The sequence below is a fragment of the Thalassophryne amazonica genome, chromosome 21, assembly GCF_902500255.1.
Source record: "Thalassophryne amazonica chromosome 21, fThaAma1.1, whole genome shotgun sequence".
Taxonomy (NCBI): Eukaryota; Metazoa; Chordata; class Actinopteri; order Batrachoidiformes; family Batrachoididae; genus Thalassophryne; species Thalassophryne amazonica.
This window is the reverse complement of record NC_047123.1, coordinates 14,128,381-14,154,491: the sequence shown is the minus strand read 5'-3', so window position 1 is coordinate 14,154,491 and position 26,111 is coordinate 14,128,381. Positions and strand designations below refer to the sequence as shown.

At 45.8% G+C, this 26,111-nt stretch overlaps 1 protein-coding gene and 1 long non-coding RNA gene across 6 annotated transcripts in view; one reads left to right on the top strand and one right to left on the bottom strand.

Moving 5' to 3' along the window:
- Positions 1 to 26,111, top strand: part of lama2 (laminin, alpha 2) — a 780,279-nt gene that overhangs the window by 146,262 nt on the left and 607,906 nt on the right. The gene's annotated exons all lie outside the window — the stretch shown is intronic.
- The window catches only part of LOC117503416, a 559,959-nt gene that overhangs the window by 83,381 nt on the left and 450,467 nt on the right, over positions 1 to 26,111 (bottom strand). The window lies entirely within an intron of this gene.

Genomic DNA, 26,111 nt, shown 5'->3' with positions numbered 1-26,111 from the left:
TACTGATCAGCTTCCCAACCTGCAGGCATGGAACATCCCGTTCACAAAACTCCACCGCAGTGGAAGCTGATACATGACTAACATACAGCTCAATACAATAAGGTGTGAGGGACACCACATTTACTGACTGTATAACTGTTAGTCACAAAATCCAACGTACCTCAGGAAGTGTGCTGACGAGCGTGAGACCTCACCCCCTCCTCTTTCACAGACCGTGCATCAAACCTGGACATTCTCAGCGTCCGCTGCTGATGAGATGGCTCCCAAGACGACGATCTCACCCGTCTGGTCACAAGGTCGAGTCTCTGGCAAATACACACTGTGCACTCCAGTCTTAAATGCCAACATGCTCCAATCCATCCAGATGCACCTCAGCTGTGAGTCCTGACGAGTCGCAGGTGATCAGGGTGAGGTCCTGACAGCCTCAGCAACACAGCCACTCAGTCCCAAATGCACGCCACCTGGGAGGAAAACAAAAAGACAAACAAACCGGCAGCCAGGCCCCCCCAGCCATATAACAGTACCCCACCCTCACGGGAAGCCTCCCGGCGACCACACACACCTGGCCCAGGAGAAACACCCCCCTCCAGGGACCATGGCTGGAAACCGCGTCTGCGTTCGTCCTCCAACAGACTGGTTGAACTGGCTGCATCTTTGCCCTTGTTTGACAGTCTCAGCACAGGTGTGGCCAGGAGTTCCTACACCTGTGCGGTCAGCCTTTAACCAAACATGTGTGATTAGTCATAACACAAAACAACCAAAACACCCCCCCCGCCCCAGGGGACCGTCCCATCAAACCCCAGGGAAGGGGAAAAAGGAAAAACAACCCAAACCCAAGCCTACAAACAAAAATACTAAAACACACACACACACACACCCCCCCCCAGAGGACCGTTCCATCAAACCCCAGGGAAGGGGAGAAAAGAAAAACAACCCACATGTAAGCTCACAAACAAAAATGCCAAAATACCCCCCCTCCTCCCCCCCAAACGACACGCAGGGACCAACACCCCCCAGAGGGCCACCCGCCAGCTACAGGAGTAATAACCACGGCCGAGGTCCCTCTGGGATCCACCGTCACCCACGGGGACTACCAGCGCCCCCCAGAGGACCACTCGTCAACCCCAGGAGACGCCTCCCCTCACGACCAATGGACCCAGCCCCGGCCGTCCACGGCTAGATGGACCCAACGCCTTTTCCCCCCCAGAGGACACCACAGTCAAACCCTGAGGGCGGAAACTGGGGGAGGGAAAACAAAAAAAAAACCCCAAACCCCCCCCCCCCCTCCCCTCCCGGGTGCAGAGGCCACCTGGGAAACGCCCAGCACAACCTAACTGCACCCCTCCAGCAATGCCGACACTACGGCACACCCGGCTGGAGTCAGAGGAGAAGAGAGGGCACAACAAAAAACAAAGAGAAAAAAACAACCCAAATACCACCCCATCACCCCCCAGGGGACCGTTCCATCTAACCCTGGGGATGTGAAACAAAAAGAAACAAAAGAAAAAAAAAAAAACAGACCAACACACAGTTGTTTGGGTCCCCGTTTTTCTTTTTTTTTTTTTTTCTTTTTTTGTTCTTGTTTAGCAAAGGCTACAGGGTCACACCCCCAGACAAATAGTGGACAACAAAAAAGAAAAGCCCACACAAAAAACCAACTCAAAAAACACCCACACAAAATGAACTAACACAAAACAAATCAGTGAGTTATACCGTCAAGCTCAACCAAATGGAACACACCTGTTCCTACTCCAGAGCTTGACGGTACCGTGATTCAGTCACCACAAGGGGGAACCAGAGTGCTAAAAATGAAAAAACCCCTTGGGCGACAGAAAAAAACAAACGAGCTGCTTTTGTGTGCGCAGCTGAGTGCAACACACAACCAAAATGTGCTCAACTAAATAACGCCGGAGCTGATACAACAGACGCAGTAGTTACCTTTATCCGGGGAAACGGGGCTACGACTGTAACACAGGAAGCCCAGCGACCCGTGCTAACAGAGCTCCGCCGTGCGCGTGAACCCATTACAAACGCACTCTTGCAGCTCCCGTTTACACCTCCCATCCGGTCGGAGTGTGACGCGAAGCCGTCGCCAGTCACACTCCACCACGATCCACGGATGAGGCACAACACAGGAACACGGCTGCAAGAGAGCACAAATTAGTATCCAGTAATGGGTCTCAAACACGCACCTTCCGGGCGGAGAGCCCCGCAACTGATCCGGATAACCACTGAACGTCTGCTGCCGCCTTCCCGGCGCGTTACCGTCTCTGCTAACGCTGGGTCCGTGATGTTTGGCCAGAGACTACTGTTATGTGTCGGACGCAGCTCGGAGAACCGACCAGCGTTTGAAGGACCCAGTATGAAATAAGCAGAGCACGGTACAAAGGCTAACTGAATTTAATACATAACAGTGAAAATGTAATAACAGAAAGGTGCGGCCTGGCGTGGTGCGCTCCCAGCAGCGCTAACGGTCCGGAGCCAGAAGCTGTTTTGGACCCAAGGACCCCGCCGACACCCCCCAGGTGGCCGCAACAACCGAGTCTGTGAAAGAAGGAACCATTATGTGAGTCCACACTCTACACACAGAACACTTAAAGGTGTACAAACAGCAAACACTTCCTGGCTTGATTACTGATCAGCTTCCCAACCTGCAGGCATGGAACATCCCGTTCACAAAACTCCACCGCAGTGGAAGCTGATACATGACTAACATACAGCTCAATACAATAAGGTGTGAGGGACACCACATTTACTGACTGTATAACTGTTAGTCACAAAATCCAACGTACCTCAGGAAGTGTGCTGACGAGCGTGAGACCTCACCCCCTCCTCTTTCACAGACCGTGCATCAAACCTGGACATTCTCAGCGTCTGCTGCTGATGAGATGGCTCCCAAGACGACGATCTCACCCGTCTGGTCACAAGGTCGAGTCTCTGGCAAATACACACTGTGCACTCCAGTCTTAAATGCCAACATGCTCCAATCCATCCAGATGCACCTCAGCTGTGAGTCCTGACGAGTCGCAGGTGATCAGGGTGAGGTCCTGACAGCCTCAGCAACACAGCCACTCAGTCCCAAATGCACGCCACCTGGGAGGAAAACAAAAAGACAAACAAACCGGCAGCCAGGCCCCCCCAGCCATATAACAGGTTGAATCACAAACTTCTACTTCTACTGTGTTTTGGAGTGTTCTGTGCTGCTCAAAGCAGCTTTCATTCACACTTTGGCCCACTTTGGCTCCTTCCAGTCTGAGAAGCGGCCCTCCCCCTCGCTCCATTGATATGCCGAGAAAGCAACAGAGTTATCCAGTCACATTCACATGCAAACTAGTAGAGCAATCCTGACAGTTACATGCTCCTTTTTTGAGCATGTGAGATTGTCATCAGAGGCTCTCCATCTGCTCCGTCAGCTTTCACTGATTGCTGTGCATAATGGCGCAGGGTGCATGGAGACCAATAGTATGTACTCATTGGAGCACCCAGGGGGCAATTCAAATGAGCCAACTAGTAACATATCACTCCTGAAAGCGATCTTTGGCTTTTCACGTGAGGTAAATCTGCACTACGATTGGATTTTGGAAAACCACGTGACGGTGAACCAAATCCGATTGGACACTCACATTGCGCACGTCATCACCCAGCATCTATGAGGAGTACAAAGATGGCCGATGGCTGGCTCCAAAGTCCGCAGAGTTAACTTTACAGCAAAAAAAGTAAGTTTCTATCTCATATCATTAAAAAGTTATTTATAATTTAGTAAAGCTTGGTCTTAGCCGTCGTATACAACGGCGTCAGCCCCAAAGGGTTAAGAGAAGATACAGCTCGCAAATAAGAAACGAACTCAGCAGTTAAAATAAAGATAAGACTTTTCACTGCCTTTCTTGAGCAAAAACAACAAACTTTGGGAAAAAATGAAAAACTGGGCGGCCATTATGTTTTATGAAAATTAGGCAGTGAAGCAGTAGAGATACAGCATGCTAACAACAAAATTTGAATTCTTCAAGTCAAAATACATAAGAATAGAACTTTTATTTCTGTTTCTAATGTAAATACAAGTAAACTTTTGGGAAATTTGATGAAATGGGTGGCCATACATTTTGTTTTATGCAAATTAGAAGGTGAAAGAGTAAAGATACAGCATGCCAGCAGCCGTTTTTGAACTCAGCAGGTCAAAATACATAAGAATCAGCCTGTTGTCTGCTTTTAACAGGAAATGCCTTGTCTAGTCTACTTATCTGAAAATATAACTAAATACTTAAATTGTTGAGTGGGCCAATTAAACAAAGTAACTTTATACAACTCTGTTGGCCTGTCATCAACCAACATCATTGCTTGCGACTTTGTGTCATTGACCTTATAGTGTGATACCTTTCCCAAATCCCCCAGGCAGTCTAAAAGTGTGGGAAGAGAGGTCAGTGGGTTGGCAATATAGAGTATCACATCATCAGCATAGAGCCAGATCTTGTAGTCCACTCCACCCACTGATACTCCTTGAATGTACTAATTATATTGAATAATTTCAGCTAGGGATTCTATGCTTATGACAAATAGTACAACTCCAATTCCAAAGAAGTTGGGACGCTGTGTAAAATGTAAATATAAACAGAGTACAATGATTTGCAAATCCTCTTCAACCTATATTCAATTGAATACACCACAAAGACAAGATATTCAATGTTTAAACTGAAAAACTTTATTGTTTTTGTGCAAATATTTGCTCATTTTGAAATGGATGTCTGCAACATGTTTCAAAAAAGTTGGGACAGTGGCATGTTTACCACTGTGTTACATGACATTTCCTTCCAACAACAGTCAATAAGCATTTGGGAACTGAGGACACTAACTGTTGAAGCTTTATAGCTGGAATTCTTTCCCATTATTGTTTGATGTACGACTTCAGTTGTTCAACAGTCCAGGTTCTCCATTGTTGTATTTTGCACTTCATAATGCGCCACACATTTTCAATGGGCGACAGGCCTGGACTGCAGGCAGGCCAGTCTAGTACCTGCACTCTTTTGCTACGAAGCCGCGCTGTTGTAACGTGCAGAATGTGGCTTGGCATTGTCTTGCTGAAATAAGCGGGGACGTCCCTGAAAAAGACATTGCTTGGATGGCAGCATGTGTTTCTCCAAAACCTGGATGTACCTTTCAGCACTGATGGTGTCATCACAGATGTCAGTTGCCCGTGCCATGGGCACTAACACACCCCATGCCATCACAGATACTGGCTTTTTAACTTTGCGCTAGTAACAATCTGGATGGTCTTTTTCCTCTTTTGTCCGGAAGACATGACATCCATGATTTCCAAAAACAATTTGAAATGTGGACTCATCAGACCACAGCACACTTTTCCACTTTGTGTCTGTCCATTTCAAATGAGCTCAGGCACAGAGAAGGCAGCAGCGTCTCTGATGTTGTTGATGTAGTTTGGTTGACAGAGTTTTAACTTGCACTTGTAGATGTAGTGACGGACTGTGTTAACTGACAATGGTTTTCAAGTGTTCCTGAGCCCACGTGGTAAGATCCTTTGCAATGATGTCAGTTTTTAATACAGTGCCATCTGAGGTATTGAAGGTCATGGGCATTCAGTGTTGATTTTTGACCTTGCCACTTACATGTAGAAAGTTCTCCAGATTCTCTGAATCTTCTGATTATATTATGGACTGTCGATGATGGAATCGCTAAATTCCTTGCAACTGGACATTGAGAAACATTGTTCTTAAACTGTTGAACTATTTTTTCATGTGGTTGTTCACAAAGTGGTGATCCTCGTCCCATCTTTGCTTGTGAGTCTTTTGGGGATGCTCTTCTTATACCCTCATGTGTTTCCAGTTAACCTGTTCACCTGTGGAATGTTCCAAACAGGTGTTCTTTGAGCATTCATCAACTTTCCCATTCTTTTGTTGCCACTGTCCCAGCTTTTTTGAAACGTGTTGCAGGCATCCATTTCAAAATGAACAAATATTTGCACAAAAAGAATGCAAATCATTGTATTTACACAGTGTCCCGACTTCATTGGAATTGGGGTTGTACACTTTTGAATTGTTTTGGCCAGTGTTGTTAAAATTTTTACATCACAACACAACAGACTGATTGGTCTGTATGAGGAACAGATTGAGGGGTTCTTTCCCTCCTTGGGGATTCCCGATATTATTGCCTGGGACCAGGATTTTGGCTAGTTTTTTTTGGCCAAGGCATAATTAAATACTCTTTGTAATAGGGGTATGACCTAATCCAGAATTCCGCAGGATTGTCATCTCTGCCTGGTGACTTATTATTTTTCTTTTTTTAATTGGATTGTCTATTTCCTTCTTTGTAATTGGATCGCTCATGGCTTTGGCTTCATCCTCTGTCAGTTTAGATAACTTATTTTTTCCTGGTAGGTCTGCCCACTGTGAGTTGTCCCCTGTCTCGAACCAGCTTCCGCTCCAGTACATCCCTCCCCTCCATCACTGCCTCCATGCCCAGCTCTCTCACAGTTGACTGTGCCTCCAATCGTGAGGGGAATTGTTTGGTGCCTGAGCCCAAAAAAGTACCTGAAAATCTGCATCCTTTTGCTTCCACGACTGCTGCAGCACTGCCTGTTTGACCTTAAAATCCCAAAAAATGAACTATGATCGACCATAGAGCCACAACAGCATCTTTTGGCTTTGGGCTCAGGGCCCTGTGTGTTCTTCCCAGTTTAATATCAGTCCCTTCTTGTAACTCCAGCGGGTTACAAAAAGTCACTTACAAACATCATCATATCATTTTTCTCAGCCCCTTCTGGAATACTGTAGAGCCTTATGTTATGCCGAAATCTGTTTTCCATGTCATCACATTTCACAGCAAAGTTAGCTGTGTATCTTAGCAGTACCTTCTCATACTGTATGTATCTGTCTTCAGTAGTATTTACTCTTTCTTGATTGTCAGTCTTTTATTCAGCCCCTTTATTCGTTGTTTTAACTCATCCATAGTAGATTCAAGCTTTGAAAGAGAGCCTTTAGGTCACCAATAGAGTTATTTTTTTCCCTGTTTGAGCTTACGAAGTTCCGTTAGCATCTCTGGCTTTGCGTTAGAATCCACAGTGCTTTTGAGTGGCACAGCTTCAGGTAGCATTAGCTGCTTGGGGCCCACTTTACCGTCTTCATTTTTTTCCTCCTTTTGTGTCTTATTTAGCTGCCCATCTGGGCCATGACGTAGGCAGAAGTCATCCTCTTGTTCCTTTTTACAATAGTTTCTTTGGTTTTCCATTTGTTTCATACTTTTCTTTTGTGTGCTTTTTGGTCATTCTTGTTGCCTTTCTAAAACAGGCTATGTGGCCTTTCCTCTTACAGTTGTGACACTACTGTTCCCTGTAAAAACAGTCTTTTTTGTTGTGATTTGATTTTTCTCCTCCTTGTGGACGAACACTGCATGCATAGGCGTAGGAGGTGGGGTCTATTTGGGGGGGCGACACCAAATTTGCCTGAATTTCAAAACCCCCCATGACTCTTTTAAATTACCATATATTTATATACCCATATCTATATTTATATTGGTGACCAAATAGTGGTTTGATTGTTTACATTAATTGCGAAAATAAGTCTGACATTTCCCAGCCCATCTGCTCGAATTTGAGCATTTTGCCGAGCCCAGGGGGGGCTCCCCGCCCCACCTCCTACACCTATGACTGCATGCACCCTCCCAGACATTTTCAAATGATGCGACTCTCTTGCAACTCTCTTGTCTATAGCCCTCTGAAACATTAGTGCGTGATCAATTTGTAATTATCTCTGAATGTTCTCATTATTTAGACTGCACACAAGTCCTTCATGCAAAACATCTTGCAGATGTATCCCAAAATCACAATGTTCAGACAGCTTCTTTATCACAGCCACAAATTGTGCAACACTCTCCCCCTCTTCCTGGTTATGTTTATGAAAACAAAACCTCTCCACTATTAACAATGGGTGTTGAAGAGAAGTGATCACTTAATGTTTTCATTAGGACCTCATATGGTTTTCTTCCTGTTTTTTTTAAGGAACTAACAAAGTGAGCAGCAAAGCGCCTGTTTTCGGTCCAATCCAATGCTGCAACCTTCTTTACAGCTGGAACATCATTTGCGTCAATAAAATGCTCAAAACTCTTGACATACGTCGACCATTGTTCCGTGGACTCATTGAAGACCTCAGTATGGCTGATGAAAACCGCTACTTTGGGCAGCAGTGGGTTACTTGTTATCCTTGTTGCCAATTTGCTGTGACTCATTAGTCATAATTGACAGAATACTAACTACTATATACTATATAGCATCAATATGTTGTACGGAGAGAGAGAAGGCTGACCACCATTAACTGTGTTGCAACCCGTTTATTCCACGTAGAGAGCGAACAAGACAAACTGGATATGCATAGGCCACTACTGCTCCTCCCCGCTTGTGTGGAGGAGTAGTGGCCTTTTTATACCAGGACATCACAGGGTGGGTTTTCTGTTTTTCTCTCATTGAACACTGTAGAACATCTGGTTTACCACTTGCTTCAGACCAGCAACATTTGAATGCCATATAATAACCACTTTTTTGGGCTCATTTTCATTGTATGTGCATTAAGCAGGGTGAAAGTGGAGCCAGAGCATATGTTGCCTGAAATAGACATGCCACTGACCAGTAATACTATTTATGTTCATTTGACCTCACCAACTAGCTCCCCAAAGTATTATTTGCAGTTAAATGACTCTGAAAAGCCCTGGTAAATAGCATGATTTACCATATTTGAAGGTTCTATACTTTAAAATGTTTGTACCAAAAAGTGAATATTGCACAAAAAAACATAATTTTAGACCAAAGCACCACTTTCCCCTTTAGCCACTCCTCCCTCTTCGCTGTCTACAGTGTACCTGGAAAGTATTCACAGCACTTCAGTTTTTTCACATTTTATGTTACAGCCATATTCCAAAATGGATGAAATAATTTTTCCCTCAAAATTCTACACACAGTAACCAATAATGACAATGTGATATAACAATTTGAGATTTTTTATAATTTATTAAAAATAAAGAAATAAAAAAAATAAACGAAAAACTAAGAAATCACACATACACAAGTATTCACAGCCTTTGCCATGAAGCTCAAAATTGAGCTAAGGTGTATCCTGTTTCCACTGATTATTCTTGAGCCATTTCTACAGCTTAATAGGAGTCCACCTGGGGTAAATTCAGATGATTGGACATGATTTGGAAAGACACACACCTGTATACCTATAAGGTCCCACAATTGACAGTGCATGTCAGAGCACAAACCAAACATGAAGTCAAAGGAATTATCTGTAGACCTCCGAGACAGGATTGTCTGGAGGCACAAATCTGAGGAAGGGTACAGAAACATATCTGCTACATTGAAGGTCTCATTGAGCACAATGGCCTCCATCATCTATAAATGGAAGAGGTTCAGATCCACCAGGACTCTTCCTAGAGCTGGCCCCCCATCTAAACGGAGCGATCGGTGAGAAGGGCCTTACTGAGGGAGGCGACCAAGACCCCGATGGTGACTGTCAGAGCTCCAGCATTCCTCTGTGAGGAGAACTTTCCACAAAGACAACCATGTCTGCAGCAATCCACCAATCAAGCCTGTATGGAAGAACTGCCAGACAGAAGTCACTACTTAGTAAAAGGCACATGGCAGCCTGACTGGTGTTTGCCAAAAGGGACCCACAGGACTCTCAGACCATGAGAAAGAAACTTCTCTGGTCTGAGACAACGATTGAATGCTCGCCAGGCATCATCTTTGGAGAAAACTAGGCACCATCCCTACAGTGAAGCTGACGGTGGCAGCATCATCCCACATTGTGGGGATGTGTTTCAGCAGCAGGAACTGGGAGACTAGTTAGGATTGAGGGAAAAATTAATGCAGCAAAGAGACAGAAACATGGAGGAAAACATGTGCCAGAGCGCTCTTGACCTCAGACTGGGCCGATAGTTTGTCTTTCAGAAAGACAGTGACCGCAAACACACAGCTAAGATATAAAAGGAGTGTCTTCAGGACAACTCTGAATGTCCTTGAGTGAGATTGAACATCTCTGGAAAGATCTGAAAATGGCTGCACTGATGCTCCCCTTCCAACCTGATGGATCTTGAGAGGTGCTGCAAAGAGGAATGGGCAAAACTGCCTTAAGATAGGTGCACCAAGCTTGTGGCATCATATTCAAGAAGACTTGAGGCTGTAATTGCTGCCAAAGGTCATCAACAAAGTTTTGAGCAAAGGGTGTGAACACTTATGTATGTGTGATTTCTTAGTTTTATTTTTAATAAATTTGCAGAAATTTTAAAAACCTTTTTTCATGTTGTTATTATGGGTTGTTGTGAGTAGAATTTTGAGGGGAAAAAATGACAGTAAATGTTTATGCGTAGCCAGACTGAACAGAAATGCTGAGCTTACAACACATAGAGGGCATGTTATCTGCACTATTACATTGAAAATACTTTTTGGCTGCTATATTAATGTTTAAAATGTTATTTATTGGACCTTTAAATACTTGCCCCAAAATTTTGCAATCCACAAAGGAAGCTCTTACAAAATGCATATGCACTGAGGCCAGCAAACAGAAATAATTGTGTCCATGCCTTTCCAGCACCAACTGGTCACTGCACTCTTTTAGTAAATCTCCACGATAGCTTTTTAATGCCTAAAGAGGTTTTGTGCTGGCACAAATTGTTGGTAAATCTGAGCTTTAGTAGGAAAAGTGTTCTTCTGGCTGGTTTTCACATCCACCAACAGATTCTTTGCCATCCACAGGTTCTGGCTGCTTTTCTATCCACCATTAACCAAGGTGAAAAATACAATCATTTTATTTTGTATTTTCTGCAAATCCAGGGAACATTGAACTCTCATCTAATGTATTCAGTGCAGAACTGCCAAGATGCTGTCATTCAAAATAGTGCAGAATTCAGAAACTTTTCCCAAATTGTGTTCAGTTGCTGCTCAATGGAATAGCAGAATGATTGTGTAATGATTTGTCTGTATGGCTCCAGTGAATATCTACTTGTTTTCCTGCACCACGGTCGGCAGTCAGGAGCACCGGCTGAGTCACACTAGAACTCGGCCAAAACCTTGTTTATTAGACCCAGGAGATCTTAATGCATTTAATTAGAAGTGACAATAAATTTTATTTAGTCTACATACAAGATCTGTATGTCCGCCTGTCTGTATGGTTGTGCCTTTCTAAGAACAAAACACACACAGGATACTTTTGTTAGTTGTATAATTGTATTTTTAATTGTTGTATCATTTCAGTTCTTATTCTAGCTGTCTCAAATTGTATACAGAAGTTTGCTTCTGCTCAATCCTTTGTGTGTTTCTATAATAAGGTGGCTGGTAACCAGAGCTGTAGTTAGATTCCAGAGAGACTTCAACACATTTTTGTGTGAATATCCTGTAAACACCAGCTGTTCAGCAAAACCACTGTCACTGGGTGTCTTAGTCACACTGAAATTAAATGGATTCTTCACAGTACATTTGGCAGCCCGACTGTACTGGACACAAGGCTTATATAGACGTATGAAGCATTCAAATGGACACTGTAAGTGCTCTGTTGGCTCAGATATCTGCAAAAAGTCATGCTGTGCCACATCAGGACAGTTTGCGTTCAAATTTCATAACTGGCTGCAATAACATGCTTGAGAAATGTGCTCACTGGCTACATCATTAGTCTGCCTATTCACATGTTCATTAAAGCAAATATCATCCAGTCATGTGACAGAGAGTCCATTTACACATGTAGACATTGTCAGCCAGCTCTTCTGTAACTAAAATGATCCATTGGAACGTGATTTTAAGTATCAAAAAACATGAGATGGTTGTTGTTCCCAGACTGATTTAAAGGACATGTCTCACATTTTCTAACATTCCAGTTAGTAAGACAACATAAAACTACTCATGATTGTAAGTGTCTCTGCACACGTGTGCTAATAATTAGTTATCTCTGATGTATTTTATTCTTCTCACACTGAGTGTTAGCAGTTGCATTTCCGGAAAACGTTTCACTCGGCAATTCTCGGCATTTTTCAGTGTGTGATGTCCTTATTAACAAAACAGAAATATCCCAGTGACTGACAGACAGAGGGAAACAAGCCTGCTCCGCTCACAAAAAGGAAGCTTCTGAGCTGCTGGTCGAAAGTGATGGCTCGGATTTACAGAGAGGAGACGACACACTTTACCCCAAAACTCTTAACTTTTTCAGAATGTTGGATTTTGGAACCTAAAGTGTGGTGATGCGCTGTTTGTGTGGATGCTGGTTTACTGAAGCTGTGAACATGGACGTAGGACATCTGACTCTGTTCTTAATAGACTGCCTGCATATGGAGATGGATTTATTACCATGCCGAAAGTCAGAATACATTATTTCCAGGAGTTCATGGACGTTATTTTACGTGCCACGATCGAGACAGAGGCAGAGCTGCAGCCGGCAATCTCACGCAGATGCCAGCACGCGTTTCTTTGATCGCGTGAAGGTCACATTTAGAAATTAATCCATAACACGACAGTGAGTCTGGCATGTTCAGGGTTTTATCCCTTTTGTGTTTTGTGGCTAGATTTCTATTTGTTATTGTTTTGGGGTTTTTTTTTTTTACTGTGACAGAGTGTACATTTGGAGCTGTGTATATGTGCTGCGAAGCTTGCTGTGTTTGTGTGTGTGTGTGTGTGTGCGCTCGTGCGCTGTGCAGCTAACAAGATGCTCATTCTCGTTTTTAGATTTTATTGATAACACTCAGAATTAATCATGCACAAAACTGATTCTGGAGCAGAGATTGTTACTAACACGCTGTGTTTATGGCTGTAGGTGCACATCAACCTTCTTGGAGCCACAACTTTCACCAAAATTAACAGTTATCACTTAAAACTGAGTCATTATAACACTTCATTACACTTATGTCCACTTTGTAATCAATCTGTGCCTCCGTTCTTAACATTTGCAGCCACATTCCATTGAAGCGCACATTGGGACGCTTCTAGTTGAGACGTCACTTGTCAGAAACACCCAAGTACTCACGAGTATTTTGTTTTCGGATGTCTCCGTAGCTGTTTGTTGCGAATGCTGTATACTTTGAAACCGGTCACAGAAGCGCACAAAGTAATTCTGGTGGATCATTGGATGGTCACTAACAGCCTAAATCTTAAATGTTATGATTTTGTCCTTTAAATATTTGAGAAACTGTTGACTGGCTTGGATTTTTTGTTGGGAAAGTGTAGTGACACGGACCCACAACAGGGGGCGTAAATGAACGGACAATGGAAGGAGTCAAATTATAACACTTTACTGTTGTGAATGACACAACTAAACACAGCAGATTACAGAATGTGCAAAAGTCAGTCAATAAGGTGTCGTGTGGGCAGGCTCGACGATAGGAGACGCCCGTCTGGAAATGAACCGGAACCACACGATTCCCACTGCCACCGAATCCGAGGAATACTGGAACCGCCAAGTCCCGAAGTCCCCAGGTGGCCACCTTCACGGCGTGTCGGATCTGGTACTGCTGGCAGAAAGCAAAGACAGTCAAGGGTGGGTGTGTGAACACCCAGTAACAATCCTGGTGGGAATTCCACCTCCACCTCTCACTCAATACTTCCAGCGATCCCTCAGAGGAAAAAGAGTGCCGTCTTGCACAGCCTCCACAAAAAGGACCGGTACTCCTGCAAACACTCACAATAAACTGATTTACAAAATATCACAAAAAGGCTGAGGATATTACCTCTGGTAGAAGATGATATCTCGGCAGTGTGGTGGAGGTGTCTTCCTGCTTTTATTCCAGATGTGGATTGGGTGATTAGTGACAGCTGTCACGGATGATGGGTGACAGCTGTCACCACGGCTTGTTCCTGAGGCGGCAGCGCCCTCTCGTGCCTGAAGCCCGCACTTCAGGCAGGGCGCCCTCTGGTGGTGGGCCAGCAGTACCTCCTCTTCTGGCGGCCCACACAACAGGACCCCCCCCCTCAACGGGCGCCTCCTGGCGCCCGACCATGCTTGTCCGGGTGGCGTCGGTAAAAATCGGCCAGGAGGGCCGGGTCCAGGATGAAGCTCCTCTTCACCCAGGAGCGTTCTTCAGGTCCATACCCCTCCCAGTCCACCAAATACTGAAAGCCCCGGCCCATTCGACGGATGTCCAAGAGCCGGCGAACTGTCCAAGCCGGCTCCCCGTCGATAATACGGGCAGGAGGCGGCGCCGGACCGGGTGCACAGAGGGGTGAGGTGTGATGCGGCTTGATTCTGGAGACATGGAAAACCGGATGGATCCGCAGTGAGGCCGGGAGTTGGAGCCTCACTGCGGTAGGACTGAGAACCTTGAGGATCGGAAAGGGTCCAATGAAGCGGTCTTTCAGTTTGGGAGACTCGACCTGTAGTGGAATGTCCCTGGTGGAAAGCCATACCTCCTGCCCGGGCTGGTATGCGGGGGCCGGGGACCGTCGACGGTCTGCATGGGCTTTAGCCCTCGTCCGAGCCCTCAACAAGGCCGAACGGGCGGTGCGCCACACCCGACGGCATCTCCGCAGGTGGGCCTGGACCGAGGGCACACCGACCTCTCCCTCCACCAAAGGAAACAAAGGGGGTTGGTACCCCAGACACACCTCGAACAGGGAGAGGCCGGTGGCAGAGGACACTTGGCTGTTATGAGCGTACTCGATCCAGGCCAGATGTTCACTCCAAGCTGTCGGGTGTGCGGAGGTCGTGCACCTAAGGGCCTGCTCCAACTCCTGGTTGGCCCGTTTGACCTGTCCGTTAGTCTGTGGGTGATACCCAGACGAGAGTCTTACGGTGGCCCCCAGTTCCCAGCAGAAACTTCTCCACACCTGCGAGGAGAACTGGGGACCGCAATCCGAAACGATGTCTGTTTGGTATCCCATGCAGCCGGACGACATGGTGGACCAGGAGATCTGCCGTCTCCTGGGCCGACGGGAGGGCCACGAAGCCTTGGAGAATCGGTCCACTATCGTGAGGATGGTGGTGTGTCCCCGGGACGGCGGGAGGCCCGTGACAAAATCCAGACCGATGTGGGACCAGGGGCGGTGAGGCACAGGAAGTGGCTGTAGGAGTCCCTGTGCCTTCTGGTGGTCCGCCTTGCCCCTGGCGCAGGTGGTGCAGGCCTGGATGTAAGCCCGGACATCAGTCTCCAGGGACGCCCACCAGAAGCGCTGCCGGACCACTGCCACGGTCCTACGCACCTCTGGGTGGCAGGAGAGCTTGGACCCGTGACAGAAGTCCAGAACAGCAGCTCTGGCCTCTGGTGGGATGTACAATCTGTCTTTCGGTCCTGTTCCGGGATCCGGGCTCCGTGCCAGGGCCTCCCGGACGGTCTTCTCCACGTCCCAGGTTAGGGTAGCCACGATAGTGGACTCCGGTAGAATGGGTCCCGGGGCGGTAGGTGATCCGGAAGTCAAAACGGCCGAAAAACAGTGACCAGCGGGCTTGTCTGGGGTTCAGTCGCTTGGCGGTCCTGATATACTTCAGGTTCTGGTGGTCCGTGAAAACCGTGAAAGGCACTGACGCTCCCTCCAGCAGGTGTCTCCACTCCTCAAGAGCCTCTTTCACCGCAAGGAGCTCTCGATTGCCCACGTCATAGTTCCGCTCTGCTGGGGTCAACCTGCGGGTAAAATAGGCACATGGGTGAAGAACCTTATCGGTTTCTCCGCTCTGGGATAGCACGGCTCCTATCCCTGAGTCAGAGGCGTCCACTTCAACCACAAAGTGGCGACTAGGATCGGGCTGCACCAAGACCGGTGCAGTCGAGAACCGGCGTTTCAACTCCCTAAACGCGGCTTCGCACCGATCCGACCAGGTGAAGGGAACTTTTGGTGAGGTCAGGGCCGTCAGGGGGCTAACTACCTGACTATACCCCTTAATGAACCTCCTGTAAAAATTTGCGAAGCCGAGGAACTGTTGCAGCTTCCTACGGCTCGTAGGTTGGGGCCAGTCTCTCACCGCTGCGACCTTGGCCGGATCCGGGGCGACGGAGTTGGAGGAGATGATAAACACCAGGAAGGACAAAGAAGTGCGGTGAAACTTGCACTTCTTGCCCTTCACAAACAGCCGGTTCTCCAACAACCGCTGCAGGACCTGACGTACATGCCGTACATGGGTCTCAGGGTCCGGAGAAAAGACAAGTATATCATCCAGGTATACGAAGACGAATCGGTGCAGGAAGTCCCGCAAGAAGTCATTAACCAAAGCTTGGAACGTCGCAGGGGCGTTAGTGAGGCCGAACGGCATGTCCAGGTACTCAAAATGACCTAACGGGGTGTTGAATGCCGTCTTCCATTCGTCTCCCTTCCGGATCCGAACTAGGTGGTATGCGTTCCTAAGATCCAACTTTGTGAAGATTTTGGCTCCATGCAGGGGGGTGAACACCGAATCTAACAAAGGCAACGGGTATCGGTTGCGAACCGTGATCTCGTTCAGCCCCCGGTAATCAATGCATGGACGAAGACCGCCATCTTTTTTGCCCACAAAAAAGAAACCTGCTCCCATCGGAGAGGTGGAGTTACGGATCAGCCCGGCAGCTAAGGAGTCCCGGATGTAGGTCTCCATTGATTCGCGCTCAGGTCGGGAGAGGTTGTACAGCCTGCTGGACGGGAACTCCACACCTGGCAACAAATCAATGACACAATCGTACGGACGATGCGGGGGGAGAGTGAGTGCCCGATCCTTGCTAAAAACGTCAGCAAGATCGTGGTACTCAACTGGCACCGCCGACAGATTGGGGGGAACTTTGACCTGCTCCTTAGCCTGGGAACCGGGAGGAACCGAGGATCCCCAACACATCCGATGGCAGGTCTCGCTCCACTGTACCACCACCCCGGACGGCCAATCAATCCGGGGATTGTGTTTCAACATCCAGGGGAACCCCAGAATCACACGGGAGGTAGAAGGAGTCACAAAAAACTCAATCTCCTCCCTATGATTCCCTGACACTACCAGAGTTACTGGTGGTGTCCTGTGTGTGATTAAAGGGAGTAGGGTGCCATCTAGTGCTCGCACCTGCAATGGTGTAGGTAGCGCCACCAGAGGGAGCCCTACCTCCCTGGCCCATCTGCTGTCTAGCAGATTCCCTTCTGACCCTGTGTCTACCAGTGCTGGGGCCTGAAGGGTTAAATCCCCGCTAAGGATTTTAACTGGGAGCCATGTGGCAATGTGTGTGTGTCCCACATGAATTTCTTGGCCCACCCTAAGCCCAGTTTCTAGGGGCGGGCGTTGGTGTTTAACCGTTCGGGGCAATTGCTCAATTGATGCTCCATTGAGCCACAAACAAAACACGCCCCGCGTGGAAACCTCCTCTGTCTATTAGGTGGTCTAAATGTGGCCCTGCTCGTGTCCATAGCTTCGTCAGCAGGGGGAGCTGTCGCCCCACGGGACGTAGAGGCCAGGGAGCGTGGGAAGGGCGGACCTTTTTCGGACCCGGAAGGAAGAGGGACGGCGCGCGCCCGGCCACGCCCTTCGTCTCGTTCCCGACGGCGTTCCTCCAACCGATTGTCTAACCGTATAACGAGATCAATAAGCCCGTCTAGTTCCCGCAGTTCATCCTTGGCCACTAGGTGCTCCTTTAGGACTGACGACAGTCCGTTTACAAAGGCGGCGCGGAGCGCAGCGTTATTCCAGCCGGACCTCGCAGCCGCGATGCGGAAGTCGACTGCATAAGCAGCTGCGCTTCGGCATCCCTGTCTCATCGACAGCAGCACAGTTGAAGCGGTCTCTCCCCTGTTAGGGTGATCAAACACAGTTCTGAACTCCCTCACAAACCCAGTGTACGTGTGAAGGAGCCGTGAATTTTGCTCCCAAAGCGCCGTAGCCCAAGCGCGTGCCTCTCCCCGAAGCAGAGTGATCACATAAGCTATTTTGCTTGCGTCTGACGCGTACATGACGGGACGTTGTGCGAAGACGAGCAAACACTGCATAAGAAAGTCCGCGCACGTCTCCACACAACCTCCGTACAGCTCAGGAGGGCTTATGTATGCTTCAGGGGATGGTGGGAGGGGTTGTTGAACCACCACTGGAACATTTATATCCAGCACAGGGTCGGCAGGAGGAGGAGCTGCAGCAGCGCCCTGAGCGCTCGCCGCCACTTGCGCGGAGAGAGCCTCCACCCTGCGGTTCAGGAGGATGTTTTGCTCGGCTATTTGATCCATCCGAGCCATAAAGGCGGTGAGAATATGCTGTAGCTCACCAATCACGCCTCCTGCAGACGCCTGTGCTCCCTGCTCTCCCATTGGTTGTTCAACAGCCTGGTGACGCCCCTCGGAGTCCATGACGCTGGCCGAGATATCCTGTTGGGAAAGTGTAGTGACACGGACCCACAACAGGGGGCGTAAATGAATGGACAATGGAAGGAGTCATATTATAACACTTTACTGTTGTGATTGACACAACTAAACACAGCAGATTACAGAATGTGCAAAAGTCAATCAATAAGGTGTCGTGTGGGCAGGCTCGACGGTAGGAGACACCCGTCTGTAAACGAACCGGAACCACACGATTCCCACTGCCACCGAACCTGAGGAATACTGGAGCCGCCAAGTCCCGAAGTCCCCAGGTGGCCACCTTCACGGTGTGTCGGATCTGGTACTGCTGGCAGAAAGAAAAGACAGTCAAGGGTGGGTGTGTGAACACCCAGTAACAATCCTGGTGGGAATTCCACCTCTACCTCTCACTCAATACTTGCAGCGATCCCTCAGAGGAAAAAGAGTGCCGTCTTGCACAGCCTCCACAAAAAGGACCGGTACTCCTGCAAACACTCACAATAAACTGATTTACAAAATATCACAAAAAGGCTGAGGATATTACCTCTGGTAGAAGATGATATCTCGGCAGTGTGGTGGAGGTGTCTTCCTGCTTTTATTCCAGATGTGGATTGGGTGATTAGTGACAGCTGTCACGGATGATGGGTGACAGCTGTCACCACGGCTTGTGCCTGAGGCGGCAGCGCCCTCTCGTGCCTGAAGCCCGCACGTCATGCAGGGCGCCCTCTGGTGGTGGGCCAGCAGTACCTCCTCTTCTGGCGGCCCACACAACATTTTTATTCAGATCTCCAGCATTATCAACATAAAATAGTCAGAAAAAGAACAATTAGTGAGCAGATTGCCAGACAGAGAAAGTTATTCATTATATGGATGTGACGCTACACACACTGTGATTGATTTCCATTTATAATAGCCATATAATAAATGAATTATTAACCTTGTTTGCTTGGTCTGTATGGGAATATCAGACCTCTGTGTTTTGCACGGACCAAGCATTAGTAATATCCGTACTTACGCCTCTGTCTGGTATTTTCCCATACAGACTTTGCACTCAGTTAATAATCCTTTAATACGGTCCCTAAGAACCAAGCTTATCCCTGGATGCCATGTCATGAAAATCAACTTAACTCAAACTTTATTTCTAGAGCACATTTAAAATGACAGCAGTCAACCAAAGTGCTGTACAGAAGTGTGCACCAGGTTACACCCAATAATAAGTAAATAAACAAATAGATTAAAAATAGCAAAATCAATAATGACAATGATAAAAGTACAGCAATCAGTAAAAACAGTAAAGCATAGAGTTTGCATTTGTGCATTCATGAAGCGCCAGGAAGCAGAAGTGGATTTTTAGGAAGGATTTAAAAATCTCTTGGGTCTGGGATGATCCAGTTTAGAGGGAGAGACTGTTCCAAAGCCTTGGAGCCTGGGTCAGACCATTAAAGGCTTTAAAAACAATTAAGAGAAGTTTAAAATCAACACAATATTGGATTGGGAGCCAGTGGAGGGAGGCCAAGACTACCGTGATGTGGTCACACTTTTTCTTGCCCATGATAAGACATGCAGCAGCATTCTGAAAAATCTGAAGGCGGTTGAGAGAGGACTGGTCCAAACCAACATACAGGGAATTACAATAATGTAGTCTACTTGCAACGAAGGTATGGATAACCTTTTCAAGGTGGATCTTAGAAAAATAGGACTTGGTCTTGGCAAAAAAAAAAGAAAAAAGTGCCCAACAGCACAGAAAAACTCCGCTCTGTAAGGCAGGACCTGAATCAGCTGAGGACAGAGCCTGTAATGCCCACACATTGCTCAAGACGATCCAGCAGGATTGCATGGTGCACTGTGCCAAAGGGTCTAAAAGCATCAGGACGGTAGGACTACCTGAGTCAGCAGCTAAGATCAAATCATTAAAAACTCTCAGTAGGGCAGTCTCGGTGCTATGTCTGGGTTTGAAGCCAGACTGAAACTTTTCATGAATGTTGTGCTAAAAATGACTGCAGCTGGGTGTACACTCCTCTCTGTAAAACCTTGAACAAAAAGGGAAGCTGGGATGTGGGCCTAAAATTTAAAAGAATGGAGCGATCAAGGTTGTTCTCTTTCATTAAAGATTTCACCACAGTAATATTAAGGGCTGGAGGGACACAGCCTGAGCTAAGACTGGTGTTAATCAGCAGTAGAATACCAGCTCCAGCTGAGTCAAAAGCTTCTCTGAAGAGACAAGGTGAAATAATGTCTAAGGGGCAGTTTGTAGGATGCAGATGGTTAACTATATCAGAGAGTTGGGAGAGGGACAAAGGCCTGAACTGGTCAAGGGTAGCAGAGCACAGAGAAGGAACAGGGTCTGAGATAGGCCTAAGGGCCCTGTCCCACTGGGGAGAGGATTAATTGCACATGAATTGAGTATACAAAGTATGGGCGTTCGTTATCGTCCGCAACAAAAATGGCCAAAAATGCCAAATGTCCCAGTATGAATTACGGATATATTAATAATATATAGTGAATATACGTATGATGAACAATCACGGTTATATAACGCATGTAGTGAGGAAACTGATCCGCCGCATTGAGATCATCACGGCAGTATTACGGGTGTATTATGAATGCATCGCGCACGTGTTGCGTGTGCACGGCATCTGCATTGTGGCCATAAAATAAGCTCACTCAGGCCGTCAGCTTCACTATCCACACCAACAATACAGGCCCTGGAGCATTTGCTGGACTTTACAAGTTGATCACAGATGAATGTTCTTGTTGTCATGCAAGGGTTAACTGTTCATGAGTTTGGGGAGCGGGAGGGGGGAAGCCGCTCGGGGTGTGAGACAGTGTTTTTTTTTTGTTTTTTTGAGAGTGTCACAGAAAACAGACTTCAGCATGAGTTGTGGCTAAACAGCAACTCTTCCTTTTGTTGGTGTTAAATAAATGTCCTGGAGGAGATGTGATTGCAGCAGCAGTCTTTGTGGATCTACACAGCCGGACTGGCACTGACTGGCAGGTATGTCGCTTTCTGCCACACTTTGGGTTTACGTGACGTGTTTGTTATGCATTCACAGATTGTCCGCAAATCAGCTGCAAAGCAGATGTAATAAAAACACTTTATTCGTGGCCAATCTGTATGCAGTCGCTACAACATATTTTAGTTTGTGATGTGGACATGATAGGCATGATATATATCTGTTTTACACACTGTCCTGGTCTGCTGCCAAGCCGCAAATCCCTGTCAGTTGCGGATATCAGCGGTTAATGGCAGATATACAGCTCATAGAGTGAGTATGTATTGTGTATGAATTGAGTAAGTATGGAGTATGTAAGGCGGATGTCATCCGCAGCCAAATTTTGTGCTGCTCAAAAATCCTGGCAACGGAAGAACGTGCCTCTGCAGATAATTGCAGACGTGTGCGGGTGTTGGCCGACTCATACAAGCATGTTTCACGCATATTGCGGATGTTAAGCGAATATGAGCCAATTTTGTGCGCAATACATACGCAAATCCTCCTAAACGCCAGTGGGACAGGGCCCTAACACTTGAGTGATCTGGTCTGAGGGCAGACACTTTTGAAATAAAAAATTGTATAAAGTTGTTACATAGAGTAGGTGTTGGCACAAGACGGGAGACATCACTAGGATTAATGAGAGAGTTCAGAAAATTGAACAAGACCTGATGCTTATGGCTATTATTTGTGACTAAAATAGAGACGTAAGCCATTTTGGCAGCTTTAACAGCTCTCTGATAGTCAGACAGGCAGCCCTGTAGAATTTGTCAAGATACAATAAGACTATCTTTTTTCCATTTTCTCTCAGCGTGTCTGCATACGTGTCTGAGAGTGTGTGTTGATTCATTTAACCATGGCTGTGAAAGTGGTGTAGTGTGCCTTGGCCTAAGAGGAGCAACACAGTCCAAGATGTTGAGTTGAAAACAGACAGAATCTCATCAGCAGTGAGAGCACATTTTTCATCAAGTGTACACAACAAAGAATCATTAAAAACAGCGGGAAACTGTGTGGCAGTCTATGGGTTAATAGCATGCCAGTGACGCTCAGGTAGTTGGTTTATCCGGTGAACATGGAAGCGTCAAGGTGAACAATACAGGTAGATGATTGGAGATGCACGTGGTTGTATAAATTTCCATTAATCGGAACAGTCATAACTAACACCCCCCCAAATAAATGGGATGACATTCCAATACAGCCAAGCCCAATATCTATTTCCAGCTGTATGGACCGTGACCATTCAAATATCTTGTTGATGAACCTGCTGGGGTGGATCAGTGAGTCACTGATCCACAGGTTCTCCATTGTTGTATTTTGCACTTCATAATGCGCCACACATTTTCAATGGGCGACAGGTCTGGACTGCAGGCAGGCCAGTCTAGTACCCGCACTCTTTTGCTACAAAGCCGCGCTGTTGTAACACGTGCAGAATGTGGCTAGGCATTGTCTTGCTGAAATAAGCGGGGATGTCCCTGAAAAAGATGTTGCTTGGATGGCAGCATGTTTCTCCAAAACCTGGATGTACCTTTCAGCACTGATGGTGTCATCACAGATGTGTCAGTTGCTCGTGCCATGGGCACTAACACACCCCATGCCATCACAGATACTGGCTTTTTAACTTTGCGCTAGTAACAATCTGGATGGTCTTTTTCCTCTTTTGTCCTGAGGACATGACGTTCATGATTTCCAAAAACACTTTGAAATGTTAACTCATCAGACCACAGCACACTTTTCCACTTTGCGTCTGTCCATTTCAAATGAGCTTGGGCCCAGAGAAGGCGGCGGCATTTCTGGATGATGTTGATGCATGGTTTCGCTTTGCATGGTAGAGTTTTAACATGCATTTGTAGATGTAGCGACGAACTGTGTTAACTGACAATGGTAAAGTGTTCCTGAGCCCACATGGTACGATCCTTTACACAATGATGTCGGTTTTTAATGCAGTGCTGCCTGAGGGACTGAAGTTCACGGGCATTCAATGTTGGTTTTCGGCCTTGCCGCTTACGTGTAGAACGTTCTGATTATATTATGGGCTGTAGATGATGGAATCCCTAAATTCTTTGCAATTGAACATTCCTCTTAAACTGTTGGACCATTTTTTCATGCAAAGTGGTGATCCTCACCCCATCTTTACTTGTGAACGGCTGATCCTTTTGGGCAGGGATGCCCAAGTTCGGTCCTCGAGATCTACCTTCCTGACACTCATAGTTGTCTCCCTGCTCCAACACACCTGAATCCAATGAAAGGCTAATTAAAAGTCTGCTAATGAGTCTTTCATTGGATTTAGGTGTGTTGGAACAGGGAGACAACTAAGAGTGTCAGGAAAGTATATGTCGAGGAACGAACTTGGGTACCCCTGCTTTTGGGGATGCTCCTTTTTTAATTCAGTTAACCTGTTCACCTGTGGAATGTTCCAAACAGGTGTTCTTTGACCATTGGTGATGTAATACAGTGGTAAATATATCACTGTCCCAGCTTTTTTGAAACGTGTTGCAGGATCCATTTCAAAATGAGCAAATATTTGCACAAAAACAATAAAGATTATCAGTTTGAACATTGAATATCTTGTCTTTGTGGTGTATTCAGTTGAATATAGGTTGAAGAGGATTCGCAAATCATTGTATTGTGTTTTTATTTACATTTTACACAACCTAACTTCATTGGAATTGGGGTTGTATTATGCATCTGATTCAAATTTTCATGACATCACTTCAATTTGAACAAATAATTCCCCTACCTGTGACTAAAAATCTGCCAAGTTTAACCAGTTCCACATGATTTAGATGGTAGATATTAAGGATAAAACAATATGATTGCATATTATGATAATCACTTCATGAGGCCTGCATTGAAACATATTGCTTCCTTTTTTAAATGAGTATCATGATGCCATGCATGGAAGAAATAATGATCTCTTGCAGGAGAATCATAAATGATTCATAAAAGTATTAAAATAGGTAAAGATAATGTCAAAGATTACAATATATTGTCCCATGTTCTGATGGGTCACAACAGCAGATCCGATATGGATCTGTATGTTGATTTGGCACAAATTTTACTTTCTACATATTCAGTGTGAACAGTGATGTAATTATGTATTGAATCGCAGATAGGTGTATCATGACATGTATCGCATCACTAAGCTAGTGTATGGTGCCACCCTTGTTTGATATTGTAAACATTTGGTTTTCCCAGGTACCACCAACAAAGGACTTTAGCTCAACACAAACTTTGACTACATGACAGCAAACATATTCTCAAGACACATTTCATATGATATGATATAAAAGTTAAGCAAGCTGTTTTGTGCATATTTGTATGAATGTCTACATGCATGTGCAACATGCATTTAACATTTAACATTCAGAAACGGCCATTTGCATTTTTGTTGAAGTTGAGGTTATATTTAGCATTATAATAATCAGTGACATCATGACCGCCAGTGGAGGAATACACAGGACATCATCAGAAAAACGTGTTAATATGTACAAATTTTTGTGTATTACATATCTGCATGTTTTACTATGAATTTTTTATGCGAAGAGACAAAACCAAAACATTGCATCAGTCAGTTTTCCAGGGCAATTTATTTACTGAAACTGTTTTGAGCTTTAGAGGGAAAAATATCATTGGATTCTCTTCTGATCAAAACAGAATTGATGCAAAGAAACACTTTCTCTCTCTCTCTCGCTACCCCCCCCATTCTCTCACACACACACACACACACACACACACACAAACACACCATCAGTGTGAATAGAAGTAACACTAAGTCTTTATGAGGGTGTTGAATTACAAATATAAGGTTACCATGAAATACTTTCTCACACACACATACACCTTTGTGCCTCTATTCTAACTGCTGCAATGTGACACCATTTTGTACATTAGGAGAACAAATACAGGTGGTTTCACAGAGTAAAACTTGTAGGTGAAAATGAGAGGCACATACAAAGATGAGAGGCTACTTTGTGTCCCTAGGGTGAATAAAAAGTCTGCGGGTCATAGAGCTTTCTCTTATTTTGTCCCTGTTCTGTGGAACGATCTCCCTGCATCAATAAAACAGTCAGATTCTGTAGAGACTTTCAAGTCCAGACTTAAGACTCACTTATTTTCCTTTTCGTATGGCTAGCATACTGGCATAGCATGTTACTATGCCTTTTACTTTTTAAATTCATGTTATTAGGAAACAGAGTGGGCCGCGGCCTCAACTTTATCTAAAGTCTGCGTCTTTTCGCGAAGCTTAGGGCTAGTGACTGACGATCACCTTAGTACTTCTTCTATTTTTCTGGTTTCTTAATTCTGACTAATTATGCTGTATTTGTTGTCTTTCTGATGCCTGATTCTGTTTTGTTTTTTTTTTTCCTCTGTTTGAGCTGCGGCTCCATCCAGAGATGCATGTGGTATCTGTTTCTGCAACCCTCCCGTCCTGTGCACCGGCAAAATTTTCTGTATATTCGTTTTGTAAATTGTGTCGGTAGCATGGCCCAAGCAGAGGATGGCCCCTTTGAGTTTGGTCTGCTTGAGGTTTCTTCCTCAAAGCATCAGAGGGAGTTTTTTCTTACCACTGTCACCTGTGTGCTTGCTCTGGGGGTTGGTAAGGTTAGACCTTACTTGTGTGAAGTGCATTGAGGCAACTTTGTTGTGATTTTGCGCTATATAAATGAAAATAAATTGAGAGGCAGTGAGACCATCACTTAGACAAATCAAATCAAATAAATTTTATTTATATAGCGCCAAATCACAACAAACAATTGCCCCAAGGCACTTTATATTGTAAGGCAAAAGCCATACAATAATTACAGAAAAACCCCAATGGTCAAAACGACCCCCTGTGAGCAAGCACTTGGTGACAGTGGGAAGGAAAAACTCCCTTT